Below are 25045 nucleotides of genomic sequence, written 5' to 3'. Positions count from 1 at the left end.
AAGCAAGATAGTTTATTTTGTTGGGAGTGAGTTTGGAAGTAAACGACTTGGTTACTGAAATGAGTACACTATTTCTAAGAACAAAATTACATGATTCTGTTAAAAATTATCTCCTCGGAGCATTTAAACATCCAGTATCCATTTTAAACTTATACAAGTTAATTTTGTCTCACTTTCTTTCTGATCCATATTCTCAGAGCCTTCAAGTGGATTCTGACTCATAGCAACCCATTAAGGCAGGGTAGAACTGTTTCACATAGTTGCAAAGGCTGTAGCTCACTATGGAAGTCGATTGCCACATCTTTCTTCTGGGTTCAACAACCAACCTTTTCATTAGCAGACAAGAGATTCATCCACTGCAGTACAAATGCACCCCTGACCCACGTAAAACAAGGTTGTTAGGTGCCAGAGTCAATTCTGACCCATAGTGACTCTTTGCACAACAGAACAAAACATTGCCTGATTCTGCCAGCCTCACAACTGCTCCAGTGCCAGAGTCCATTGTTGGAAGCCATGTTGTCAATGGATTTTATTGAAGTCCTTTCTCTCTTTCGCTACACCTTTTCCCATCTACTTTACCACGCATGATGTCCTTCTCTAGGGACCGGTCTCTCCTGACAACATGTCCAAAATATCTAAGGCAAAGCCTTGCCATTCTTGCCTCTATAAGCAGCATTCTGGCCATAGTTCCGTTAAGACAGAGCAGTTTGTCCCTTTAGCAGTGAATGGTATTTTCACCATTCTTCTCCAGCACAATTCAAATGATCAATTATTCATTGGTTTTCTTTATTCAATGTCCAACTTTCACACATATGGGGAGATTGAAAATCCCATGGCTTAGGTCAGGTCACCTCAGTCCTTAAAGTAACATCCTTGCTTTCAAACACTCTAATGAGGTCTTGTGCAGCAGACTTACCTAATGAAATACATCCTCTGGTCTCTTGGCTGTTGCTTCCATAAGCATTAATTGTGAATCCACGCAAGACAAAATCCTTGACAACTTCAACATCTTCACCATTTATAATAATATTGCCTATTGGTCCAATTGTGAGGATTTTGGTCTTCCTTTACCTTGAGTTAACATCCATAACGAGGCTTCATTCCTTGATCTTCATGAGAACGTGCGTCAAGTCTTCCTCACTTTCAGCAGGTGGTGCCATCTGCGTATCGCAGGTTGCTAATAAGCCTTCCTCCAGTCCTGATGCCGCATTCTTCTTCATAAAATACAGCTTCTCTGATAACTGGTTACGCATTAAGTAAGTATGGTGAGAACATGCCAGTCTTGAAGCATACCTTTCCTGATTTTAAATCATGCAGTATTCCCTTGTTCTGTGTGAACTGCCCCTTGATCCATGTATAAATTCCTCAGGATCACAATGAAATATTTTGGAATTTCAATTCTTCTCAAAGTTATCCATAATTTATGATTCACACAGCCAAATACCTTGGCACAGTCTATAAAACACAAGTAAACAACTTCAGCCAAGATTCAATTGACATCAGCAATGATATCCCTTGTTCCAAACTCTCTTCTGAATTCAGCCTGAACCTCTGGCGACTTCCTGTCAATGCACTGCTGTAACCACTTTACTGGAATGTGTTGTCATTGATAATTTCTAAAGTGTGAGCATTCTGTTGTCACCTTTCTTTTGAATGGGTACAAATATGGATCTCTTCCAGTCAACTGGCCATGTAGCTGATTTCCAAATTTCCTGGCATTGATTAGTCAGTATTTCCAGTGCTTCATCAGCTTGTTGATACATTTCAATTGGTTTTCCACCTATTATTAGAGCCTTTTTCTAATGCTTTCAGTGCAGCTTGAGCTTCTTCCTTCAGGATCACTGGTGCTTGCTCATATGCCACCTCCTGAAATGGCGGGATTTCAATGACCCTATCTTCTTTCTGTCTTCTCTATGCTTCCTGAATCATTCACTACTTTGTCCATAGAATCTTTGAAGTTTACAACTCGAGGCTGGAATTTTTTCTTAAGTTCTTTCAGTTTAAGATATACTGAGCATGTTCTTCCTTTTTGCTGTTTGAATTCTAGTTATTAGTTCCCCATTTTCCCTCAAACCCCACTGCCATACCCCAAAGGGGCCATTAATCCAGTTACTGTCTCTGTAGATCTACCTATCCTGGATTTCATATACAAAAAAATATTTTTTAAAAATACTAATAAGAATAACAAAGTAAAACAGACAAAAACCTCAATTTATATTACTTGGCAAATATCAAAATCAGAACTTACTGAACTTACATATTACAGTGGGAAACTAAAAATATACCATTTATACTAGTGTATAAACTTAGTTTTTCAGCACATTTTAAATTCCGTTTCTGTGATAAAATTAGGTGCCTCAGCTAATATTTGGGTCGGATTATAATCGAGTATATACAGTACTTCTTTTAGTGTAAGACTTCTCTAAAGTCTAAGCATAACTTCTCGTTGAACTTTGACTTTTCTTACTCGCTAATTTATACTTAATCCCTGAAACCTGTCTGTAGACAAAAATGCACATTATGAAAGGACATTCCCAAATTTTCCAAAATGACTAAGGACAGCTCAAATTTATATTGCATAGCATATGATATATTTTTGTGTTTTCCTGTATATAAATTGTATCTCAAAACAGCAGAAAAGTATATACTCAAAAAAAAAAAAAAAGGAAAAACAAATGAAATCATTCCATCAGACCAACAGGAAAATATTTCCATTAGTTTTTCATTTGTAACCAGAAAGCAATTTTTTTTCTAAACCAAAATATAGATATGTGAAATGATCTTTACAGATTCTTAAAACTGAATAAATTGAAAGAAATCTTAAACTAGCAAACAAACTAATCATCTGTGTATTTATCATTCATGCCAATAAAACAGCATAACCCAGTATTTATTCATTATTGTGTTAGTCTGGGTAGACTAAAGAAACAAATTCATACACATTCATATGCATGTAAGGAAGAACTTTATATCAAAGAGCAATTGTACATTAAGAAAACATCCCAGCCCAGTCCAGATCAAGTCCATAATCCGATATTATCCCATATGTCAATAATAGTCCATATTCCTCTTTGGACTCACGCAGCCATGCAATGACACCAAATGCAGGAAGATCACAAGCTAGTGGGTGGAAAATCTTATGGATCCAATGGCAGTGGAAGCATCGCAACACTGGCAGGAGTCTCCACTTGACTCTTCCAGCTCCAGGGCTCTAGCGTAGCTCCATGTGTCTTGTGTGGAAGACAAGTCAGAGAGTCTTGTGTGTATCTGGCCTCCAGTCAACTATTTATCTCCATTGTACCTCCAAATGAGGTCATCAAGCTGCAACCTGATTAACAAGCTAGACTCCACCCCTTCACAAGTTAACAGGAGATTATGTAACTGTCACAAGTATTGCAATATCTAGTTTGACCCAATGCCAAATGCTTTAAGGCAGTTCACAACTCGTTGTTATAAATATGTCCGAACCACTTTATTTACTCTAAATCTTTAAGCATGTCTAGCAGAAACCGTTCTTAAGTATAACTTATTATTAGCAGCAATAATGATACTTTTAGTCTGATTTATTAGGTGCTATATAAAATATAATGTATTGTCAATATCATATAGTAGAAAATTGAGGTAATTGAATCAATTCATGGCTTAGGTAAAAAACCCAACTCTATGAGCAACTATCAGTTTCATACATACTTCTTTATGTAATAGTACAATAAATCCAATAAACATGGCTTTCATATTATATTTATTTTACATAAACTTACATCATGAGTTAATAATTCTAATCTTATGTAAATGAGTTTGATGCAAAGGACTATAACAACAAATCTATTTTTTAAATTCTCAACAATAAAGCTTTCTTAGTAAAATCATCACCCAGAATGTGATATTTTAATGCTGTCCAATGCAATTTACATATCATATTCAAAACAACTTACATTACCAATAAGCTTTTTCCTTCTTTGGAAAAAAGATGAACATTACTAAAAGTTACTCTTAAGTGTGAATAGCTGCTGTAACTTCATTGAAGCAGTAATTGCCTGCAAAGTGCACTTTCATTAAAGAAATTTTCATCAGTAAGACATTAAGTTTACAATTTGTACTCAATTAAAGAAGCCAAAGGTACATATAAGTGACCAATCATTTTCTAAAGAACACTTTAAGCAAATATTTCATTTGACTAATAATGCTCCAAGTGACAAAATTCTTTTTAATGAGAACACTGTAGATTAAACAAATTTATTGTTGACTTTCTTTCAAATATATCTAGATAAGCTAGGTAGAATAAACAATCTGGAAGAGAAAACAATGGGACCGATGCTTCCGGAGGAACATGGGAAAGGGGGAGGCGGGGAAAAGGAAGTGGGTGTTAACAAACCCAGGGACAAGGGTACAACAAGTGATCCAAAATCGATGGCGTGGAGGGTGCAGGAGGCCTGGTAGGGCTTGATCAAGGGCAATGTAACTGACAGGAATGACTGAAACCCAAATGAAGGCTGAGCATGATAGTGAGAAATAGGAAAGTAAAAGGAAATAGAAGAAAGAACTAAGAGGCAAAGGGCATTTATAGAGGTCTAAATACAGGCAAGTACATATATAAATATATTCATATATTTATAGCTTTACTATTAAGGTAGCAAATGGACATTGGACCTCGACTCAAATACTCCCTCAATGCAAGAACAGTTTGTTCTACTAAACTGGCATTCCTTGATGCTCACCTTCCCTACATGATCACTGAAGACAAAGTGGGTGCATAAGCAAATGTGGTGAAGAAAGCTGATGGCGCTCGGCTAGCAAAAGATATAGCGTCCGGGGTCTTAAAGGCTTGAAGATAAACAAGCGGCCATCTGGCTGAGAAGTAACAAAGCCCACATGGAAGAAGCACACCGACCTGTGCGATCATGGGGTATCAATGGAATCAGACATCAAAGAACAAAAAATTATATCATTGTGAACGAGGAGGAGTGCGGAGTGGGGACCCAAAGTCCATCTGTAGGCAACTAGACATCCTCTTACAGAAGGGTAGCAGGGAGGAGATGAGCCAGTTGGGGTACAGTATAGCAAAGATGAAACAACTTTGCTCTAGTTCTTTGATGCTTCCTCCCCACTATCATGATCTCAATTCTACCTTACAAATTCAGCTAGACCAGAGGATGTACACTGGTACAGATAAGAGCTGGAAACACAGGGAATCCAAGACAGATAAACCCCTCAGGACCAATATAAATAGTAGCCATACCAGGAGGCGGAAGGGGAAGGTGGGGTAGTAAGGGGGAACCAATCACAAGGATCTACATATAACCCCCTCCCTGGGGACAACAGAAAAGTGGGTGCAGGGAGACATTGGACAATGTAAGACATGACAACATAATAATAATTTATAAATTATCAAGGGTTCATGAGAGAGGGGGGTGGAGAAGGAGGGGAAAAATGAGGAGCTGATACCAAGGACTCAAGTAGAAAGAAAGAAAATGTTTTGAAAAAATGATGATGGCAAGAAATACACAAATGTGCTTGACAGGATGGATGGATGGATGGATGGATGGATGGATGGATGGATGGATGGATGGATGAATGGATGGATGGATGGATGAATGGATATAAGAGTTGTACGAGCCCCTAATAAAATGATTTTAAAAAGAAAAAAAACAACAGTATTGTTTAGATTTTATTTTTAAAAAGTAATAAAAGCCACAAACATGCAAATTATACACAAGTGTTATAGTTGTAATTACAAATAATATCTAAGAGTAAATATGTAAGTAGACATGCAACTTGCCCAGAAATGGGACACACATGAGAGTATACTTGTGTTTGTGTGTGTGTGCGTGTGTGTACAACGTATGACTATAAAGAAATTTCCTCTTTCACACCTTGTAACTGTGCTCTCACACACAGATACACACATGCACACACGCACGCATACACACACACCAGGAGCAGTAGCACTAGCAGAAGCAGCACATCCATGAGCACAAGGCTGGGAAAAGGAGATTTCTACAAATACATTTCCATGTGCTGCAAAGGCTATCCAAAGATATAGGAGAGCATATAGCGGGCAAAGTTCTGGGAAAATTCTTAGCCATAATCAAATACCTAGAGGAAGCAGGTTTGGAGACCTAAGGCCACACTCTCAGGGGACATTTAGGTCAACTGGCTAAGAAAGTTTGCAATGACGTTCTACATCCTGCTTTGTTGAATTGTAACTGAGATCTCTAGCAGAATGCATTTAGGCTTTAGTCAAAGACTTTTGAGCTTGTGAACAGCCATCTCAGATTCACATACTGGTTTCCTCCTCATCCAAAGCAAAGTGAGGAAAATCAAGGACTCAAGGAAACAATTAGTCCAAAGTACTAATGGGCCACATACACTACAGTCTTCACTACCTAGACATCAGAAGAACTAGATGGTGGTCATCTTCCACTACTGGTCACACTGGTAAGAATTACAATATGAGGAGCTTCAGAAAGTCAATGAAAACTGAAATTGAAAAATAATGGAGTTTTCCTTTAGCCTTTTTGAAATCTCCCTCATACACGGATTGACCCAAGAAGGATAAATGAAAAATGGAGAGCAAAGTTCAAAATCATTCAAAGGAACAAACGTTCTGGTCTGCCAAACACTGGTAGAAGGCACAACCAACCACATGATCCTTAAACACCCTTCAAGCATAGAAATGAATTCATTCCTGGAGATCAACTTCCAGCCACACAACACACAGATCTATCTAATGAATAATAACACCAGAGTAGAATGTACTCCTCGGTACAATCAACAGTGCAAGAATAAAAGGGCAGCATTTCCCAACAACAAAGCTCACAGGACAGGCAAGGGCAAGAAAGAAGGACAACTAGGAAAGGGGAAACAAAGGAATAAAGTAGGAAAAGTGCTACTAAACTGTAGAAATTGCAAATAATGTCTTGAAACAAACGTATTTTCTCTACGAACTCTTACTCCATCTACAATGTTAAAAGGGGCTGTTGTAGAGAATACTTTAGTGACTACAGGGAGAATGGAGTGGGATCTTAAGAGCCTTAACACTGTTTCTTGGCTCAGTACTGGTTACTTAGGTGTATCCACTTCAAGAAATTGCATTCTTATGTATTGGGCAATTTTCTGTATGGATGTAATGCTTAAATAACAATTTCACTTAATAAGCACACCACCAGCTGCTTCAAGGGAGAAAGTCAAAGCTGAAAGAGTTATATTCAGAACAGACTAATGGTTCCAGGGCAGATACGGGAGAAGGGGATATGGATGAAAGGAAAGAGGGAGCAGGGAACCAACCCAGGGACAAGAGTACAACAAGTGAACTAAAATCAATGGAGAGAAGGGCGTAGGATGCCTACTGGAGCTTATTCAAAGACAAGGTAGCAGCCGTAATTACTAAACCTGAATGAAGGCTAAACATGATAGGAGGACAAGAGGAAATAAAAGGATACAGAGGAATTTTATCAGGAGGCACAGGACATTTACAGAAGTCTAAATACAGGCATGTACATATGTAAATATATATAATACAATGAGAAGGGAACAGAACTATGTACTCATATTGATGTTAGGAATTAAGGTTGCAAATGGATATTGGGACTTGATTCAAGTACTCCCTCAACACAAGAACACTTTGTTCTAATAAGCCGGCATTCTGTGATGCTCACCTTTCCCAACACGATCGCTGAAGACAAAATGGGTGCATTAGCAAATGTGGTGAAGAAAGCTGATGGCACCCGGCTATCAAAAGATATAGTGTCTGGGGTCTTAAAGGCTTGAAGATAAGCAAGCAGCCATCTATCTGAGAAGAAACACATGAAAGAAGTACACCAGCCTGTGTGATCGTGAGGTGTAGATGGGATCAGGTATCAAGCATCCAAGACCCAGAACAAAATCATACCCAATGTGAATTGGGGGAAGGGGACTGGGGGAAGCTGTCATGGAGTGGAGACCCAATGCCCATCTGTAGACAATTGGGCATCCCCTCACAGAGGGATCACAGGGAAGAGATGAGCCAGAGTGCAGTCAGCACCAATGAAACAATGGAAAAGTGGGTGAGGGGTGATGAAGGACGATGTAAGATATGAAAATAATAATCTATAACTTATCAAGGGTTCGTGACGGAGGGCAAGTGGGGGAGGGAGAGGCAAAATGGGGAGCTAATATCAGAGTTCAAGTGGGAAGAGAATGCTTCGAAAATGATGATGGCGGCATATGTGCAAATGTGCTTGACACACTGGATGAATGTATGGACTGTGTTGAAATGTTAGAGGCTCCAATAAAAGTTTAAAAAAAAAAGTTATAGTCTTGAAATTCACATGGACAGTTCCACCCTGTCTTAGCGGATTGCTATGAGTTGCCGGTAGTAAGTTTGGTTTTGGAGAAACAAGCAAATACGTGAAAAAGGTTAAGAATCTTTTTGTAAGGCTTATTTCTGAATCTAATGTTCTGGAATGTTCATTTGACGCAGGACCCTAGAAATCTGATGTAGTCAATATTCACAATGTAACTAGGTAAACAATAGTTTCAAGGTTAAAAAGTACCTTTTTTGTCATCTCAGAGCTTTTTGGGTATATTTTTCCAGCCATGGTGTTTCTAGGTCACTCAATAAATGCTGATTTTATACCCTTCTAATCCATGTGTTGTAGAGTTCTTGTGGTTTGGTGGATTGTGCATTGGGCTGCTACACAAAAGGACATCAGTGGGAAACTGAAAACCAGGAAGAGTGTACGCAGACAAATTATGTGCACTCATGCTTAAAGAGTCTGGGAGGCAGATTCTGGTGGAGGGAGGCCTTCATGTTGGAGATACATCCCAGTCACATTCTCCTAAGTAGAATTTATTCCCCACGCTGTCCCCCAGTAATAATGCCAATTTTACAGTGCTGCTTATAAGCATATGGTTGCTACTATACTCTTGAAAGGTTATCTGCCTGCAGGTTGTCTCCTTCAAAAGCAATCAGATCACCCCATGCCAAGTATGGCCCACTCCCTTCTGATAGGGATCCTAGATTGTTCCCCTGGTGAAGAGCTCAGGGACACTTTCAGACAAGGCAGCTCAGAGACAACCAGCATTAAGCCACCATCTCAACTCTAGAACCAGCCCATCGTGTTACATATGTATACCTTCCTATTACATGTATGACGCTAATACAACCCCTTCCTGTTACATATGTGCATGATGTGGATTGCTAGTCCAAGCTTATATAAGGCTGTTAAGAGAATACAATACTCACACTCTGGTTTCAGGCTCCAGGAAGAAGCGAGCCCTTGCATTTCTTGTCTGATGTTCCTTTAATTTACCCTTCAGTTACAAAACTGCCCCTTGGACCCATTCAGTTGTGGAGGCTGGTCCCCCACAGACATCAGTTTGAAACCACCCAGTGTTCTGCTGGAATAAGAGGAGACTTTCTACTCCTATTATGATTTACAATCTCAGAAACACAGAGTCAATTCTACTTTTCCAATAAGGTTGCTATGAGCCAAAATCTACTCACTGACAGTTAGTTTTATTCCACTTGTCCAGCAAGTACATTTATTACTCACTATTGAGTTTTCTTTAAAGATAACATCATGATGGCTTTATAGATAAAACCTAAAGTAAGCTTTTAACAGATAGAATAAAAAGAAATACCCCACAAGAAGGGAAGTGAAGGAATAGCAAGGTAAGGAACAGGAGATTCTATCTATGGCTACCTAAGACTGAAGTATACCTAGACCTGAGATTAGAAAAATTACCTTGTCACCACACTTTTACAGGCCATGAAATCAAAGGAAGAAATAATTGTGAATAATTTTGTAGACTAAGGAATCCACAAAAGATTTTTAGGCATGATTTCAGGTCACTCAATACCTGAATATTTGAGCCATTAAATCTGATGGATTGCAAAGAGAATAACGAGGCTGAGCCAGCACAGTACATTATAGTGATTGTGAATCCCAGCTATGCATTGAGGTGGATCTGCAGTCTATTCCCAACCCCTCTTTTACTACACTAATTAACTTCTCCGAGTTAACAGTTCTTTAAAACCTAAGTGAATTACAATTAAAGATCCTAACATATTAGGGGCAGTTTTAAAAAATTGTCATCGTCCATATTTCTGCATCTCTCATGATTTCCCACTATGTTTAGGCATGGTGCATTTAGATGGCTCCCATGAAGTTTAACCTGGAGCTAACTTAGGATTGAGGGAAATGAGGGGTCAAAAAAGTGAAAAGAAAATAATATGTTAATAAAATATAGGTGAAAATATGTCTACCACTTGTCTGTCTAAAAAAAATCAGTTACTGGCCCTTGTGATTAAAGGAGCAAAAGTCTTCTTGATAGTCCCAGAAGATGAGTCACTTTGCATTGGTAGGCACTCAGAGCTACCTCCTCAAAAGTGAGTCAACCTTAATGAAGTGGATGATTCAAGTTTTCAGGACCTTCATCTACTGATGGAGCATGACTCAAAATGAGAAGTGAAGACTGTAAACATCCACTAAAAATCTAAATGTGGAATGTACAAAATATTGTTAGATGTCAAGCCAGTTCTGAAACATATAGACCCTATGTATAACAGAATTAAACATTGCCCAGTTCTGTGCCATCCTCAAAGCTGTTATATTTGCACCCATTGTTGCAGCCACTGTGTAAATCTTTCTCACTAAAGGTCTTCCTCTTTTTCTGCTGCACTTCCACTTTATCGTGCACGAAGGTCCTCTTCCCAGGGACTAGTCTCTCTTGATTAACCCATCCAAAGTACATGAAATGAACTCTTAGCATCCTCCTCTCTAAGGTGCACTGTGACTGTACTTCTTCAAGACATACTTGCTTGTTCTTTTAGAAGTCCATGGTATTTTCAGTATTCCTTGCCAGCACCATAATTCAAGTGCATGCATTCTTCTCCAGTAATCTTTATTCAATGTCCAACTTTCACATGCATATGAAGGAATTGAAAATACCAAAACTTCGGTCAGGCGCATTTTAAGTTCTCAAAGTAACATATGCCCCACAACACCTTAAAGAGGACTAGTTCAACATATTTATCCAAATGCAACAAGTTGTTTGATTCCTGATTGCTACCATTGATTATGGATCCAGGCAAGATTAAATCCTTGGTGACATCAATCTTTTCCAGAACACTACATTAATACTCATAAAGAACCGATATAAAGAACAAGAGGCAACAGTTGCAAAGGATACTGGGGCTACTGCTTGGTTTAAAATTGGAAAAAGCATGTAACGGGTTTCATTCAGTCTATATGCAAAACAAATAATCCAAGAATTTTGGCTATCTAAAGTGGAACATGGCATCAAGATTGAAGGAAGACTTATTAACAACCAGTCTTATGCACAAGGAGCCCTGGGGACGTAGTGGTTTCCAGTTGAGCTGTGATCCACAATGCCAACAGTTCAAAACCACCAGCCATTCTGAAGGATAAAAATGGGGCTATCTACTCCTATAGAGTTACAGTCTCAGAAAACTTATGGGAGTCTTACCCTGTGCTGTAGGGTTGCCAGGAGTTGGCATCAACTTGATGGCAGTGAGTTTTGTTTTGTTATATATAGTTGATGTAACCTTGCCTGTCAAAAACCCATAAAGTCAATGCATTTCATCATGTAGATGAAGACCAAAGACCATAGCCTTCACAGGGGATTACACCTCAATATAAATCAAGCTTTCTCTCCAGCACAGAATAGCTAATGTTAGCAGCATAAATGATGAAATTAAAGAGATGACTAGAATATTTCAAAAGATAGCTTGAGAAGAAATATCTGAACATTAAAAATAAATAAAAATGACTTATCAACATATCCTGATAAAGGGGAGAAAAAAACTGGTTTCAAAAATGTAATTCTTGGAACAACAATCCATACTCAACGAACCAGCAGTCAAGAAACTGAACAAGATATTGTACTAGGAAAAACCCTGTTAGGAAAGAGCTCCGTAAAGGTTTAAAGAGGACAAAAAAATTAAAGTCACTTTGATCTAAGTTGCACTTGACCCAAATGCTTCATATGCATGCCAAAGCTAAACAGTAATAAAAATGATCGAAAAAAAGAATTGATGCCTTTGAATTACAGTTCTGGAAAAGAACACTGACTGTACCACAGACTTCCACAAAAACTAACAAATCAGTACTGGAGGAAAGACAGGCAGAATGTTCCTTAGATGTGAGGATGGAATGGTTTTTTTGACAAGCTTACTTTGGCTATCATCAGCAGGGGTCAATCACTGGAAAAAGCCATCACACTGAGGACAGCAGAAAGTCAGTCCAAACGAGGGGACAACCCTCAATCAGATAGAATGACACAGCGCCTGCAACAATGGTTTTTAATGTGAGGCTAGCAAAGGACTGGGCCACACTTCATTATGTTATGCATGTCACTGTAAATCAGAGCAACAACGTTGAAGATGACAAATGAGAACTACAAACGCTTTACAAGAGCCAAAATGCACAAAAACAACTACTTGAGTAATGCTTATTTTCATCAGAAGTGTATGGAACACTAACAAAGGAACCGGTCAGTTTTTCTTCCCACTAAACATATTACTGCAAATTTTCCAGTACCTTTTCATAGTTCTAAGCCTTTAGACATTTTCTTTACTATCTATCTAGTTTATCCAATCATTCATTATTCAAATCCATACTTAATGATCTGGGCTCTTTCACTCCCCTTTCCTCATATCCTGCAGGTGCACTAAGGCAAAGCTGTAAACCATTGTTTCATTTTAGCTCGCACAGAAATATATTCAATCCTCTATCTGTCACAGATTTGTGTGGTTGTTTTTTATTTGGGGGTCATTTATCCTGCTTTCCCAGGAGTATATCAAGATGGAACAATTAATTTTTTTCCTTTTGATCTCTAGTGTCATATTTATAAGCCTTGGTAGCTGCTAACCACAAGGCACGCAGTTTGAAACAGCCAATTGCTCTGCTGGAAAAAGATAAGCTTTCTACTCCCATAGAGAGTTACAGTCGAGGAGACTCACAGGAGCAGTTCTACCCCATCCTATACGGTCACTAAGAGTCACTATCATGACACGAATTCTACCTTGCAAGTCTGGCTAGACCAGAGTGTGTACACTGGTACAGATAGAAACTAGAAATACAGGGAATCCAGGGTGGATGAGCCCTACAGGACCAGTGGTGTGAGTGGTGATACTGGGAGAGTAGAGGGAGAGTGGGTAGGAAAGAGGGAACCGATTACAAGGAACTATATGTGACCTCCTCCCTGGGAGATGGACAACCGAAAAGTGGGTGAAGGGAGACGTCGGACAGGGCAAGATATGACAAAATAACTATTTATAAATTATCAAGGGCTCAAGAGGGGGGAGTGGGGAGGGAGGGGAAAATGAAGACCTAATGTTGGGGGCTTAAGTGGAGAGGAAATGTTTTGAGAATGATGAGGGCAATGAATGTACACATGCGCTTTACACAATTGATGTATGCATGGATTATGATAAAGAGTTGTATGACCCCTAATAAAATGATTTTTTTTAAAAAGTCAGGATCAAGTCAATGGCATCAAGTTTTGAATTTCAAATTTTGGAGTGAGTCATGTAGTGGGTTAAATGTTGGACTCCTAACCACAAAGTCATCAGTTCAAAACCACCAGCCACTCCACTAGAGAAAGATGAGGCATACTACTCAATTTGAAGAGTCACCACAGGAGAAATTGTACTTTGTCTTATAGGATTGCTATGAGTCAGAATTGACTAGATGACAGTGAGTTTGAGTTTTGAGTATCAAATTTTAGACCTTGATATTAAATAATCAGTGTTAAATTTCTATTAAATATAAAAGTAAGTTTAGTTTGACAAACTTTTCATATAATGCTAACCAATAGTTAAAACTTAAAAGAATCATATCAGCTCAAAATGAAAGCAAAGTCAGTATTCAGAAAACTATGATGTATAAAACCAAGTTTAATCCTTTTGTATCCAACAAATGATGATTTATATAATCCAATGATGAAAAATAGCATTTTTAGAATTATAATTGTTGCAATACTGCTCTGGATAAATGAATCAATATCACGAGTTTACCTAAAATTAATTTTCCATCTTTAAAAGCATGCGATATGAAGTTGGCAGAAGATATACTGCTTCCTGACAATCACTAAAACTTTAATTGTTAAAAATTACTATTCTGAAGAGTATTCAAAATATGTTCATGATCACATCTTACTATAATCAGGAGTTTAATGTGGTTCAGGCTCCATCCATACAGAGATCATAATTCTGAATTTTTCTAAGTTAGGAAATATTTATTCAGCATATCTTAATCTAATTTGTTTTACCATCCACATTTTAGTGAAAACAACATAAAATTAGTTATATTTAGAAAAATACGAAATAGGGTTCTCTCTTCTTCACTTCTAAACAATTTCAGAATGACATTCATATATTGACACTTCAAAGGCTTAAAAATATTCTTATGACACTAACATCAGCCTGACTGAGAAGACTAGCCACAAAGGATACTTGAAGGGGACTCTCTTAGCTTACAACCACACTGTAATACCAACTGAATGTCAGTATTAGATAACCACACTGCCAGTCAGTTCTGACTCTGGTGGTGCTGTGGGATAAACACTGGGCTGCAACACGCATGATCAGTGTTTCAAAACTACCAGGTGCTCCAAGGAGAAAGATGAAGCTGACTGCTCCCATAAAGATGCAGTCCCAGAAACCCTGTAAAAGTATTGCTGTCAGTCAGAATTGAGTAGAAGGCAGGGGGTTTTAGATTACATATTGTGAACAATCTTTACAATTTTCTGGAGAAATTACCTTATAAATACAATGCTCTTCACAGGGTCATTATGAGTGGGAATCAACTTGAGGTTCCCTTCAAAAAAGATGGTCCAGTTAGCACAGCGGTCTCAAGGGGATCAGCTGGGCCAGTTAAATTCCAGGCAGAGAAGCCAACTGAGAAAGTTATGATGACAACGTCTGGGACCTCAAAAGGGTAGTTTCGAAATATTTCCTCATAGGACACAGGATGATCACAGGGTCTTATCATAACATTTTAAGAAAATGGTCGAATCAAGAAAAGGGCCGGGATAGTTAGTTCTATGAGAAGTTTTTTCCACTATGACAATGTACCTGAAACCTTTGTCAAACATTGAGGTACCACAGAGATAACAACACAGTTATTTCTTTTACACAAAAGAGGTTTGTTTAAAAAGCTTGCCTGTTATAGAATTCATTAAAAAACAATATTGTGATACTGAACTACATATATGTAATTAAAAACATATCTTTTAGACTCTACTAATTTAAAAACAAAACATAAAAAACAAGCAAATAAACTCACTGCCACTGAGTCACTTCTCACAGCAACTCTATAAGACAGAGCAGATCTGCCCCTTTGGGTTTCTGAGGGTTATAAACCTTTACAGGAGCTTCATCTTTCTTTCAGGAAGCAACTAGTAGTACCCACTTAGCCATCAAACAAGTAAGCTATTGTGCCAATTTTTTTAAATGCCTGTACCATTTTTGGTCTCATATAATGTTAAAGATAGGTCAAGAAATTATAGGTATTAATTTGCATGCCCAATTGAATAGTCAAGTATCTAAATAGTATCCATTTCACACAAAGAGCATGCACACTCTATTTTTGCCAAAGATACTCTCCTCCCCAAGATACTTTTGTAAGGCTGTTGTGCTTTAAAAAAAAATTGCTATAAACAGCACAGTGTGTTTTAAATAAATATTATATAGCAGGGGTCAGTTAGCAAAAATTATAGAATGTACAGGTTATTTGCATAAAAATAGGGCACAGTGATGTGATGCAATATTATGGGAAAAGCATTTCTGACTATTTAAAGTTTATATTCATTCTAAAAATGTAACTTAAGATTTAATAATTATGTGTACATTACATATTAAATCTCAGATACATATATGGTTCATCGTGACTTATTTCATGTTCCCTAATTGTAAAAATAATTGTTGTGATTTTTATAATGAAATAAAATTGTAATGGTTATCTAACTTACAGAGCTTTTGACAGATTCTTGAAAGATTTGATCTAGGGCACAATAATTTCATTTCTTGGCAGGAATAAAACATAACTTTTTACAGTAATTGCTTCCCTGGGAGAGAATTAAACCATTTTTTCATTATTAACACAGCAGCACTGCTAGTTTATCTATTATAAATTTCATTTCGGGAAAGAAGCTTACTTTGAATATTATAAATTCTAATAGTGTGTTTTTTCATTTTTTTAAGTATACCTTCAAGGATAAAATAAAAGATAATAAGTAATAACAGAGGCATGCAATATTTAAAATATGTATTAAGACATTTTATGATATAGTATATTGATTCTAAGTTTCAACACACAATTTGTAGTAAGTCCTAATTAAAATGTTTTGGACACACTCAAAGCCTCTCCAACATATTAAAGTACTAGCAAGTATATGGAATAAAGAATAAAAGTCTATAAGAAGTATATCAAATATACCACATATACTCATGTATAAGCAGTTTTTCAGCACATTTTTCATGCAGTTTTTGTGGCAAAGTTAGGTGCCTCAGCTGATATTCAGGTCGGCTTATACTGGAGTATCTATGGTGGTTACCTAGCTAGAAATAATTTTATAATTTCTGAATTATACATAATCAATGATCTCCTAGTTGGGAAAAACACGATCAATTTAAAGAACTGTCTGAAATTACTCCAAAAATAAGCAAACAAAAAAATTTCTCAAAACAAAAAGATTACATTTTATAAATAATTAACAAAATACAAGCAGTAGTAGGCTAGCTACGAGATTCAATGTAAATAATTCCAGAGATCTGGTAGTTTGGCTCATTTTCATTTATTCTTTCAGCAAGCATGTATAGCCTTAACAAGAGGGTTGATTATAAAGATGATTAATATTCTGATTCAATGGTAAAGATAGTTTCATTTTATTGGTGGACATTATTCATATACATATATTAAAAGAATATATTAGACAGACAACTATCACAATGACCCAGAATAGGACAATTTTATACTCACACAGGATAGCAAAATAACTTTAATTTTTTTAAACCAGTTTTATTGGCACTTCATTCACGTATCATACAATTCAATAGTTCGATCATTATCAAGAAGAGTTGTACAATCATCACTACAATCAATTTTAGAATATTTTCTTCTTCCTTGTACTCATTATTATTTAAGCAATTTTTTTCCAAGTTGGTCTGACGCTTTATTTTTCTTCTTTTTTTTTGATCGTTTTATTAGGAACTTTAATTTTTAAAAAAGATACTTTAAGTAGGGCAGAGATAAGAGGGAATAAAATGGCAAGAGAAAAAGAGGCATGCCATTGCAAGATTATACTTATAGTAAAGGAAAATGTTTATTCTTTCTAAACAAAATTGTTTAACTATATAGTTCACTGAGTCTTATGCATGCATCTTATTCTACTCCATTCCTTAGGTTACTTTATTCTTTAAAAGGACCTGGTTGGTCATCTATTTTGAAAATAATAGCTATTGAAAACTTTTGGGGATAGCAGTGGAAAATTATCCGATATATTGGCCCTGATAAACCCCTCAGAGTTAAATGCATTCAAAATATGGTAAGGAAAGTGCTGCCCCCTCAAAGTGCAGTCAATTTCAATGACACGGATTGAGCGAAACTTTTCTAGACCTTCATTTGCTGATATGGCACAACTCAAAATGAGATGAAACAGCTACAAACATAAATAATCAGAATATGGAATGTATCTATAAACAAAGATATATAAGATTTAGATAGCTTTTCCCACAGATTCTAAAATTTTAATCTAGATTCATGTAGATAATATGAATACTAAAGTGCATCTTAAAATTATTTTATTTAAGTTCTCTTTTATTCAAAAAACAAAAATACTCTTTATTGTGAATTAGGTGAAGGAATGTAGAGCAGACAAGTTTTCCATTCAACATTTCATACACATTTTATTTCAACTCCTCCAATGGACCACCATTTGAATACTCCTGCTTCCATTCCTCCCCATTGCCTAAACCTCATCGTCCTTGAGTAAATGCTGCCCTTTTGATATTAAATCAGTAGTTCTCAACCTTCCTCATGCCGCGACCCTTCAATACAGCTCCTCATGTTGTGGTGACCTCCAATGATCAAATTATTTTCATTGCTACTTCATAACTGTAATTTTGCTATTTTATGAATCGATCGACCCTTGTGAAAGTGCCATTCAACCCCCAAAGGGGTCACGACCCACAAGGTGAGAACCGCTGTGTTAAATCGATTATTCTAACTAAAAATCATTGATTATTCTATTCTAATTATTAGAATAATCATCGATCGTCTGGATGTTCAATTCCAAACCCGAAGGGGGGTGAAGGGTCATAATCTTGGGGGTCACACCATCTCTATCCAATCAGTAAGCCCGGTTTCTTTTATGATTTTGAGTTTTGATGCACATTTTCTACTACTCTATTCAGAACCTTCTGAAATGAGTCTTTGCAGAGCACTTGATAATGGTAACCAGGCAGAATCTAGTTCTTCTGAAAGTCTGAGTTTTAGAGAGTGGTCTGTGTGTGGTCCCTGAGTCCACTGCACTGATCATTTCCCCGTGCCTTTTCATTTTCACCACTCTTCTTTCCTTTGGATGGATTGCTGTTCATGAGCTTTTAAGACCAAAGTAAAGCATCCTTATGTGTTGATTTTATAAGATGCTTATTAATGATTTGAATACAATGCATTTTTCATGAACTTCTTGTTGTTAGGTGTCATTGAGTTAGTTCAATTCATAGTAACCCTATGCACAACTGAACGAAACACTGCCTGTTCCTGCACCATTCTCACAATTAATAGGTATGAGCCCATTGGTGCAACTATGCCAACCCATCTCCTCAAGGGGCTTCCTCTGTTTTCCTGGCCCTCTACTTTACCAGCGTGATGTCTTTTCTCCAGGGCCTCATTGCTCAGGATAGCATGTCTAAAGTACCAGAGATGAAGTACTTTGGATTACAAATATAAACAGACTTTTAAAGTGTATGAAAAATATCCATTATATTTTAATTTCCCTCTTCGTCAAACTTTTTGAAGACCCCTTATGGTATTATACTTATGGTATTATACTAATGAGGTATTATCATTTGCACAGCCTTATTTAGAAGTTGTGGAAATATAACTTTCAAATGCCTTTTAAAATTAGGATATATAACCTTACTTTGAATTATGATTTATATAATTGTGCTCAATTTTACTAGTAGGATGAAGATAATATCCTGGCTTTTAAAGACCACATGGGTCTATTTATATAATAATCTTTCCAATGTACTAAAGATTATCCATAACTGGGAAAAATTTAAACTATATGAGCTAGTTAGCGAGTAATTTATTCCTTTCTCTGTTGTACAGTTGATGGTTTTGTCTTCTCTCTCTCATTCCCTTCCACTTTAACATTTTCTCTTTTGGAATCTCTGGATTCTCAGAATGTTTTAACTGAATTAGATGAAATTTAAAATAATAAAAGCATTCATATTTTGTAGTTCTACAATTCCCTCCCTGTGCATGTTCTTTCAAGATTTTAATTAAATATTTAGAGGAAAAGATTTTTTTTCCAGATATGTCTTACAATTTTGAAAAGCTGAAAAATATAGTTTGAGGTCCTATTGGAGAAGATTTATTCATCTATTCAAACTATCGTGGAATTGAAACTGCGTAGGGAAAAGGCATAAAATAGCAATAACAAATGCTAGAAACTAAGACTGGTTAAAGAAACAACAGCAGAATGTTTTGCCAATGCCCAACGACACAGAAAAAATATAAAAATCCCAAACTAATCAAAAGGTGGGGCAAATAATGTGTATAAATCTAGAAGAATTCCAGTTTCTGATACTCACTAGTGAATTACTTGAGATGTCTGTACTTCTATAGCAAATATACTACCTGGCATTTATTAATCTCTAATAAATATTTATTGGAAGAAAAAAAAGAAACAAATAATATGTAGGATCCCAAATTCTACTTTGAATTTGCTGCATATTTAAATGTATCAATTCCTATTATCTATAAGTTTGGGGGTCTTTTTTGCTTTGATAATGCTAGCATTCCCTTTGCTGATTAGATGATGTTACAACTACGGAATATCTTTTGTTAAGTATTTCTTCTATAAAAAATACTTTTTAGTTCAAATAATGAATCTGTGTTACAGTGGCTGAAGTACTCAGCTCTGAACCAGAAAGTCAGGCCAGCAGTTCAAAACCACTAGCTACTCAGCAGCTGAAAGATGCGGCACTCTACTTTGTAAAGATCTGCAGTCTCGGAAACACTTTGGGGCAATTCTGCTCTGTGTGACTGGTCACTATAAGTCACAAATCAAATCAACGGCAGTGGATAGTTAAATATGCTCATACAATGTCTAATACAGCCTTGGAAACAGTCGGGCAGTGCCTTTGGAACAACTCTCAAAACTCTAGTACGTTCAAAAACCCTGGGTCACGAAAGTGTATCTCACTGGACAAAGTGCGGCTAACTTAGAAGTATTATATTAATAAAGCTCCCTCAAATTCAGCATTTAGCATTAAACTTTTTATACATATTCTTTAGAATACAGCTGTTAGTCTCATTCACAAGTGAACTACCATTTACGCAGTGGACTTTGTTGTTGTTATACATAGCAAACTCTGAGCAGTCCTCAGGCAGTCCTAAAATCCCAATCTTAAAAAGATATAAAGAGAACAATGCCTTTATTCACCATCACCTTGAGAGGTATAAGCTGAATATGACCTTTATTTTATTGAGTGCATTTCATTCAAGGCGATGGTTTAACAACAGACAGTAGTTGTGGTTCTGTGTAACCACACAGTTGCATAGTTCCCCAATAGCTACACAGTAATGACTGGTTCTGATGATTTTCATGCTGTTAAGTGGACCATCAGTACTTGACTTGTCCCATTACATAGCATCCTAACAGTAACAAACAAATAAACTTGCAAATCAGCACATCATCATACTGCCTGCACTATTAATTTTCTTTGCATTCCCCATATTCATTTATTTTTAAGTTCCATGCAGTGAAACTTACTTTGTTAACATTTTTGGGTTCTTCTACAAATATTTTATTCAACAGCTAATACATGAAACTGGCTAGTCACTAACCTTCCTTAGTAATAAAAGAAAAAAACAGTACAACAAAAACCCAAAATACACTGTACAATTTTTTATTATGTTTGTTTGATCCAGTTATCTCAGTCCAGTTGGTAAACTTAATTATGACAGATGCAAAAGTTCAGAGGTGACATGGTCTACTATACATGAAATATATTGATTATCAAAAACTATGTCACTCTGACTAGGTTTTCCACAAGTGTGTACTGTTCATTTCTAGGTGAATGAGATTGAATGCCTCAGGCTATTGTAAAAGCACTTCTGAAGAAAGCAATTCAAAACATAGGCCCTGTTGACAGAGTAGTAATAACATGCCTTCTATAAGGGATCATGCTACCTCTCTCCAACTGTATAAGGAGCCTGGGTGGCATGGTGGCTCTATGTTCGGCTGCAACTGCAAAGTCAGCAGCTGGAAATCACCAGCCTCCCTGCGGGCCAAAGACAGGGCTTTCTATTCCTGTAAAGAATTCCAGCCTTAGAAACTAACAGGGGCAGTTCTACCCCGTAATATCAGGTCACTATTAGTCAGCATTGCCTTGATGACAGCGAGATCCATCTATAGAAGAATTATTAAAATGTGTAATAGAATTACAATTATTTCAGATAGGTAGATCTTCTAAAGTATGCAATGCATATTGTTTTATCACCTTTTCCAAAGGTTGCTTATGAAATTTCTAATATATTGGATTAAAAATAATCTATCCACAACTGGGGAGACAATTAAATACTGTTTTGCCATTTTTTTCTTAATGATTTTTCTCTACTTTTGAATCAATAACAATAAAATAAAAACAGCATATTAGAAGTTAAATGCCTTGTCTGTATTGTCTCATAAAAACTTACAAGAATATCCACCTCTCTGGCCAAGAGCATAGTACTGCAAATGTCTTTGTAACTGGAAGGTCCTGTATTTCCAAGAGCTTTATGATTTCTTTAATTGTACTAAACTATTCAAGTCCAAAGAAATTAAGCAGACTCAAAAAGTTTATATAAAAAATGGAATTAAAAGATAATGAAAAATGTCCACAAAGTTTTTGAACCTCCCTCATGTTCTTATAAGAATTGGGACATATTAATATTTTTAAATATCTTGAATATGGGCTTACATTTTACCCTTCCTATAAGTTTTTGACTAAGATAACTAAGTTGAAATACACAGTTTTGAAAATCAGATGTATAATTTTTTTTTAATAAATATTTTTAATGTGTTCCTCTGTGTTGTCAAACTATCTCCTCTAAAAAGTCAAACCACTTTTCTAAATGCTAAACCAGACCAAACCAAATCCACTGCTATCAGCTCAATTCTGACTCAAATAAGTCCCATAGCAAAATATAACTGCGCCACAGGTTTCTACGACAAAAGATTGTTCATATCTTTCTCCTACAAGTACCTGGTGGGTTTGAACTGCCAACCTTTCTGTTAACAGCTAAGTACTTAAGAAAATATATCAACTGGGGAGATTTAAGAAAAGAAAACAAAAGGCTGAATCATCAAAGCAGCAGCACTACAATGTCAAAAACAGGGATAACAATGGGCTCGTCTTAGGATTTCCGATTTCACTTTAAATTACATCGCCACACAGATTAATATTAGAGTTATGCTTATGCTAACCTTTAGACCCATCACTTGTCTGTCAGATTATCATACTGTGGTGACGTGTTTTGTTGTGATATGAGAAGCCATGTCACTGGTATTTCAGATGCCAGGAGGGTCACCCAAAATGAACAAGTTTCAGCAGAGTTCCTAGACTGAGAACTGGCAAATGAGGACTTAGCTCTCCACTTCAGAGGAAGCAGCTGCTGAAAGCCTTAAGCATAGCTTTGAAGCACTGTCAGAAAGCCTAAACAAAGGACAGAGAACATTATCAGAGGCAGTACCTGAAGATGAGCCCCTCAAGTCTGAAAGCACTGGAATTGTGACTATGTAGGACCTGTTTCTTGGAGTGGGGTCTACCAGGACAAAGCAAGTCAGGTAAAGCCCGTGTGGAATCGTCATTTGCTGAAGGGGCATGACTTACGGCAAGGAGAAACTGCTGCAAAAATCTGCAAATCATCAGAGCTCAGAATGTGCAAAGAATGAATCTAGGAAAATTGGAAGTCATAAAATGAAATTAAATGCATAAAGATGGATATATCCTAAGCATCACTGAGCAGAAATGGGCTGGTATTGGGCATTTTCAATCAGAAAATCATACGACTTACTATACTGGGAAATGCACAATCAAGAGGAGAGGTGGGACATTCTTTGTCAGAAAAGATCTTGCTAAATCCATCATGAAGCACAATGCGATCTTTGAACAGATTTTACCTATCTGCCTTCAAACAAGTCCAATTATTTACAACTATTATTGAAATTTCTGCACCAATAACAAAAGCTAGTGATTAAGAAACTGAAGAATTTTACCAATGACTTCAGTCACTGGTTGATCAAACATGTAATAAAGATTCATTCATAATTATTGGAGTTTGGATGCAAAAGTTAGACACAAAGAGGAAGAAAGAGTAGTTGAAAAGGATGGACATAGTGATAGTTATGAAGCTGGAGATCGCATGATAGAATTTTGCAAGCCATCAACTTGTTCATAGCAAATATCTTTTATCAACACAAAAAGGTGACTATAAACATGATGGAATACACCGAAATCAAACTGACTACATCTGTGGGGAGTGAAGATGGAGAAGCTCAATATCAGCAGTTAAAACCAGACCAGGGGCCAACTGTGGAACAGACCATCGACTGTTCATATGGAAGTTCAGGACAAAGCTGTAAAAATTAAGACGAGTCTAATCCACCTGGATTTTTGTGAACATCTCAGGAAGTGATTTGAAGCACTGAACTCTAAGGGAGGAGACCTGAGGAGCTGTTGAAGGATATCAAGACCGTCTTTCATGAAGAAACAAACGGTCCTTAAAAGGACAGGAAAGAAAGAAAAGAGCGATTAAAAAAAAAAAAAAGATCGAAGTGCATGTCAGATGAGACTCTGAACCTTGCTATTAATCATAGAGTAGCTAAAGCAAATGGAAGACAGGATGAAGTCAAAGACATAGATAGAAAATTTCAAAGTGAGCAAATAGAAAATTTTTGTGGGCAAAATATTGACTAATGCAGGAAGCTATCAAACGAAGATGGAAAGAATTCAGTGCCCCAAGACAAAGTGGTTGACATTGCACCATTTCAGCAAATAGCACATGAGCAACAACTAATGATGCTGAAGAAGTTCAAACAGCACTAAATGCGTTAGCCAAAAAACAAAGCTCCAGGAATTGATGGAATACCAACTGAAATGTTCCAGCAAGCTGAAGAACTACTGAAAGCACTCACTCATGTATGCAAGAAAATTTAGAAGACAGCTACTTGGCCATCTGACTGGAAGAGATCCATATTTGTGTGCATTCCAAAGACAAGTGACAGGATAAAATGCTCAACTTATAGAACATCCAACAATAATTGCAGCAGTACACTGACAAGGAACTCAGAGAAATTCAGGCCAAATTCTAACAAGAACGTGGAACAAAGAATATCATTGCTGTTCTCTTAGCTCATAGCTGAGAATGGCAGAAAGCTACTTACTTGTGTTTTACTGACTACACCAAGGCAAGGGGTCATTATACTAATTTCTCAACATCTGTATATTTCACAAATAAACAATATTTGTATACATTTTCAAGTCAGAGGGGGTAAAAAAGCAAATTTTCATGCCTTTCTTAATCTTTACCCACCTAATTGTAAACCTCAAGGAGGCTGGTACATTAGCCGTGGTCTATTGCAATTATTTCCCAACCACCCAAAGGAAAGGGCAGACAACAAACTAAATTATGTGAATTCAATGGCAGTTACTTATGTGAACTATACTACTGAGTAAACAACACATCAGTTTCACTTTTAATTGTGTAGTGAATAGTTCCTAAAACTCTAATACAATGACTGGCAGGATGCTTAATATTGTCAT

General features: G+C 36.8%; 1 protein-coding gene across 3 annotated transcripts in view; it reads right to left on the bottom strand.

The window, feature by feature from the left end:
- The window catches only part of TUSC3 (tumor suppressor candidate 3), a 177167-nt gene that overhangs the window by 37647 nt on the left and 114475 nt on the right, over window positions 1-25045 (bottom strand). The window lies entirely within an intron of this gene.

This window comes from Echinops telfairi, unplaced genomic scaffold (genome assembly GCF_000313985.2).
Source record: "Echinops telfairi isolate 266 unplaced genomic scaffold, ASM31398v2 ScPeMD7_9;HRSCAF=40, whole genome shotgun sequence".
NCBI lineage: Eukaryota > Metazoa > Chordata > Mammalia > Afrosoricida > Tenrecidae > Echinops > Echinops telfairi.
The sequence above is the reverse complement of the archived record's forward strand: the minus strand, read 5'-3'. Positions and strand labels throughout refer to the sequence as shown.